Consider the following 6000-nt stretch of genomic DNA (forward strand, 5'->3'; position numbering starts at 1 on the left):
AATGCTTATACCTATGTATTCATAGAAATCATCCATGACAGGAATAAATCTATGTTCATCACACAAATAAATGCCCTATACCGGGTATCGAAACCTAGACCATCGGCTTACTAGCATCAGGGTCACTACCGACTGCGCCAGACTGGTCATCAACATAATATATGCGTTGTGATAAGTTCTTATTAAAATTGTTTATTACCTTATTATGTATCTCTAGACTTGTATTAATTATACCTTCTTGCAAGTTGTAAACAGGATAATGAGCTATTAATTCCTGCTTCGTACATTCACCTAACCTACATATATATATAACATGCCTATCTTAAGATTCCTTGTCTTGTTCCAGCCTGCAACGCGTGTGTGCGTAACCGAATGCACAAACGCTCACGAAACGCTCACGATAATATCTCTTTCGTAGCTATCTATCTCTATCGCTCTTGCGTGTTGGCGCGACAGAACCAGACTACATTTCTGTGGCGTTTCGAATTTCGATTTCGTTTCGCGTCGCAGAAATGCCATTTCGGCTACGGGGCCTGGGGTCCGTATGGGTACTAATCTCAAGTATCGTCGTAAAGTTCGTAAACATACTTGTATAAGAGCTCACCGCCAACAAACAAACGTGCGAAGAGGCAAATTCCTCTTTTCCGCACTTGTATCGTAATGTACTATAGTGTGCCTACCACATACGTACACATAACATAACCCAATATCCTTGAATATAAACGATTACCATTCGTTCAAGGCCCTTTTCCAAATTTCCCTACTCTATATTTTGAAGGTTTACTGCAGACGTATTAAATTTAGGGGCTCTACACGCAGTTTTATTTACGCTGACGTGGTTCTATCACGCAATGTTGTTTTACAAAATAAAGTTAGGTAATAAGGACGTTTCCTCAATTCACACAAAAAAATGTTCAAAGTTAATTAACAATTGTATGCATCATTGACCTTCAATGGAACACTAAGAAGTGAATCAACGTATGGTATGAATTTATGTGGATTTTTAAAGGAAGGAAATATTTTAGACCACACTCAACGGCACTACTTACTTATTAGCTAAACAAGTAAACAGCGTCATATTGAGAATATAGCAAATAACAAACACACAATACCTAATTGTACGATACAATTACTTGATTTTAAGTACAAGTAAAGTACCTAACCAAGGGCATTTTCACATCCGATTCGATATCGGATGTGAATTGCCAAAGGCGAATGTCATTGACGGCGCCTCCTTACCTAGGATATCGGTCCTACATGCGATCAAAACCAAAAATCAAAAACATTTATTCAGTACTAGCTTTTACCCGCGGCTTCGCCCGCGTAATAAAAGTATTCATTAAGATTTTCATTTGGATCCTTAGGTTTCTCTGTAGATATATTTATCTGCGATTATTTCGATTGCACATAATACTTTTGCTTGCAATGATTGTAGAAATATTACACATCGACCACAGCGTAGGTAATTCTATATACGCTGGGGAAACCTTTATAAACATCCCACATAGCCCGTATTTCGACACTATGATCGGTGGGTAAAAAGTACTTTTTTCTATTATCCCTTAAATTTTTTTACATTTTGCTTATACTTATCGCAAACGTAATCTTAACGATACCCATATTATCCGTATCCGTATCGCTATCGCTATCGCTATCGCTATCGCTATCGCTATCGCTATCCCTATCCCTATCCCTATCCCTATCCCTATCCCTATCCCTATCCCTAACCCTAACCCTAACCCTAACCCTATCCCTATCCCTATCCCTATCCCTATCCCTATCCCTATCCCTATCCCTATCCCTATCCCTATCCCTATCCCTATCCCTATCCCTAACCCTATCCCGTTCTGTCCCTGTCCCTGTCCCTGTCCCTGTCCCTGTCCCTGTCCCTGTCCCTGTCCCTGTCCCTGTCCCTGTCCCTGTCCCTGTCCCTGTCCCTGTCCCTGTCCCTGTCCCTGTCCCTGTCCCTGTCCCTGTCCCTGTCCCTGTCCCTGTCCCTGTCCCTGTCCTTGCCCCTGTCAAATTATCATGCTAAGAGGTGAACTTTGAAAAATCCTTTCTTAGTGCTCCTCTAAGGAACTTCCGTGTCAATTTGAAATCTCTTGAACCAGAAGTAAAGATAAAAACTAAACCTATACTTATGGCTATTTTGGATATTTTAACCCCATTGCACAACAACAGGGGAGAAAATTCCTTTTCCACCTCATTAGATTTTAAAATCGTTGTATTTATCGTGATCAGCGACCCGATAAACCATAAAAACGATACCCATATTGTGTTTTTGACTTTACCCCCTTTGCACCCCTTTAGGGGTCAAATTTTCAAAAAACCTGAAACATGTCTAGGAATCCTCCTGTGAAGTTTCGAATAAAATAGTCAAACTAATCTTGTTTCCCCATACAAACTTTGAACCCCCATTTCACCCTTTTAAAAGGAGAATTTTGAAAATTCCTTTCTTAGTGCTCCTCTACGCTATATAAGGAACCTATGTGCCAAATTTGAAATCTCTAGGACCAGCGGTTTCAGCTGCGTGTTGATATGTCAGTTAGTCAGTCAGTCAGTTTCTTCTTTATATATTTTTTGATATTTAAACCCCATTGCACTACAACAGGGGAAAAGGTATTTCACTTCCGCCTCGTTAGTTTTAAAAGCGTTGTATTTATCGTGATCAGCGACCCGATTAATCATAAAAACGATACCCATATTGTTTTTTGACTTTATCACCCCCTTTTCACCCTTTTAGGGATTAAACTTTCAAAAATCCTGAAACTTGTATTTAGTCGCATGTCTTTGGGAATCTTCCTGTGAAGTTTCGAATAAAATAATCAAACTTATCTTGTTTCCCCATACAAAATTTTAACCCCCATTTCACCCCCTTAGGAGAAGAATTTTGAAAAATCCTTTGTTAATGCTCCTCTACACTATATGAGGAACATATGTGCCAAATTTGAAATCTCTAGGACCAGCAGTTTCGGCTGTGCGTTGATATGTCAGTCAGTCAGTCAGTCAGTCAGTTTCTTCTTTTATATATTTTTTTGATATTTAAACCCCATTGCACCACAACAGGGGAGAAGGTATTTCACTTCCGGCTCGTTAGATTTTAAAAAAGTTGTATTTATCGTGATCAGCGACCCAATAAATCGTAAAAACGATACCCATATTAGTTTTTTGACTTTATCACCCCCTTTTCACCCTTTTAGGGGTTAAATTTTCAAAGAACCTGAAACACGTCTTAAGTCATATGTTTTTAGGATCCCTCCTGTGAAGTTTCGAATAAACCAGTGAAACTAACATTGTTTCCCCGTACAAACTTTGAACCCCCATTTGACCCCCTTAGGAGGCGAATTTTGAAAAATCCTTTCTTAGTGCTCTTCTACACTATATAAGGAACCTACGTGCCAAATTTGACATCTCTAGGACCAGCGGTTTCGGCTGTGCGTTGATATGTCAGTCAGTCAGTCAATATCTTCTTTTATATATTTTTTTGGTATTTAAACCCCATTGCACTACAACAGGGGAGAAGGTATTTCACTTCCGCCTCGTTAGATTTTTAAAACGTTGTATTTATCGTGATCAGCGACCCAATAAACCGTAAAAACGATACCCATATTAGTTTTTTGACTTTATCACCCCCTTTTCACCCTTTTAGGGGTTAAATTTTCAAAAAACCTGAAACACGTATTCAGTCATATGTCTTAAGGAATCTTCCTGTGAAGTTTCGAATAAAATAGTCAAACTAATCTTGTTTCCCCATACAAACTTTGAACCCCCATTTGACCCCCTTAGGAGGTGAATTTTGGAAAATCCTTTCTTAGTGCTCCTCTACACTATATAAGGAACCTACTTGCCAAATTTGAAATCTCTAGGACCAGCGGTTTCGGCTGTGCGTTGATATGTCAGTCAGTCAGTCAATATTTTCTTTTATATATTTTTTTGGTATTTAAACCCCATTGCACCACAACAGGGGAGAAGGTATTTCACTTCCGCCTCGTTAGATTTTAAAAACGTTGTATTTATCGTGATCAGCGACCCAATAAACCGTAAAAACGATACCCATATTAGTTTTTTGACTTTATCACCCCCTTTTCACCCTTTTAGGGGTTAAATTTTCAAAAAACCTGAAACACGTATTCAGTCATATGTCTTAAGGAATCTTCCTGTGAAGTTTCGAATAAAATAGTCAAACTAATCTTGTTTCCCCATACAAACTTTGAACCCCCATTTGACCCCCTTGGGAGGTGAATTTTGGAAAATCCTTTCTTAGTGCTCCTCTACACTATATAAGGAACATACGTGCCAAATTTGAGATCTCTAGGACCAGCGGTTTCGGCTGTGCGTTGATATGTCAGTCAGTCAGTCAGTCAGTCAGTCAGTCAGTCAGTCAGTCAGTCAGCTTCTTCTTTTATATATTTAGATGTAGGCCCCAGGGCACTTTTACATGTCAACATTACAATAAATAATACGGATTCAACAAAATTTAAAAGCTACTCTAAATTAAAAATTAAACATGATGAATATATCGGACAATCAGTCTAATCATATCCTTATGATTAGACTCAATCAATCTGAAACTAAAAGAAATAACATGATTCGTCATCAACGCAACGCACGTCATACTCTGGTACAGTCACCTAATAACTTACATCCTATTACAGGTGAGATGACTGTAGGTGACTGTAGGTATACTTTACGGCGCCTAATTACTACGAATATGATTTTAATACAATTTTACTGATTACTTTTAAATCCGTTATGCGTTATGGCATTGACATTGCACTGTCCCTGTCACACATTGTTATACACCCCGTTTTTATTGAATTCCGTTAACTTTAATGGAAGGTTCTTTAGATCGAATATAATTAATGTCTCTAAGAAATTAGCACCTTAACTCTTACGGTTATCGAGTTATTAAAAAAATAAATATAATTACTGAACACGTGTGTGACAACCTTTATCAATTCCTAATGTTATTTGTTTTGACATGTGCCGTCAATCACTTGACACTAAGTTGAATGTTATTCTTAAGGGTCTCTCACACTAATAAATTCATTTATTATGTATGAAAATGATGAAAAAATTTTTTTTACGAATTTAACTAAACGTGATATACAGGGTGGTTCATGATAATGAACCTAGCTACGTGTCGAATTTAACGGAAGCACTATTAGAATTTTGCCAGCCAGTGTGGGAGCACTATTAGAATTTTTCAGTAGCCTGGCATAAAGTGCACGTATTGGGCACGCATATAAGTGGCTGCCGAGACGGCAGGCATTTGAATGGAACGAATGAATGAATGAACATTAAGACGCTACAGGAGCGAAAATGCTAAAATGGAAAGGGATTTGGGAATTTTAGTTCAATATAGGTAGGTACTAATGTTACTCGTATCAACTAGATTTATCAAAAAAAATGTCCATTCAGACCAACTCAGTTAAAAGATATTGCGAAAAAATCTTTAAAATCGAGGGACCGCTCTCGACTGTTTCCTCCTTCAAAACTTAATCAATCGTAACGAAATTTGAGAATCTGAATAAAAATGAAATACTCAGTCTGTGTCGGACCGTTTAGTTTTTTTGGCTATTTTTTTTTAACCGCCGCCTCAAATCTCTCAAAAGAAGGTGGTTCGTCTGTATTTTTTTTTAAATACAAATACAAATACAAAATACAAATAATTTATTAATAAAAACATAATTGTACAGTGATTGTTCTTAAAGGCTAAGAATTGTTATACATATAAGAGATGTTTTATACAAATGCCTGAGCTAGGATAGTTCCTGTGTTTCAGGCAGAGGAAGGACTAAATTAGTGATTTATTTTTAATTATTCACTAAAATAAAACTTATAAGAAAATAAACACAAGACTTATTTTCGTAGATTCCGAACTATTACATTACATATATATTCATTGTATATTCAATAGGTAATTATTTTACAACCATAAGTAACTTTTCTGTATCATCGTACGTCATATTTTGCAGGCCTCGTCGTAGAGCACTTTTA

Source organism: Leguminivora glycinivorella, chromosome 4 (genome assembly GCF_023078275.1).
Source record: "Leguminivora glycinivorella isolate SPB_JAAS2020 chromosome 4, LegGlyc_1.1, whole genome shotgun sequence".
In the NCBI taxonomy this organism is placed as follows: Eukaryota; Metazoa; Arthropoda; class Insecta; order Lepidoptera; family Tortricidae; genus Leguminivora; species Leguminivora glycinivorella.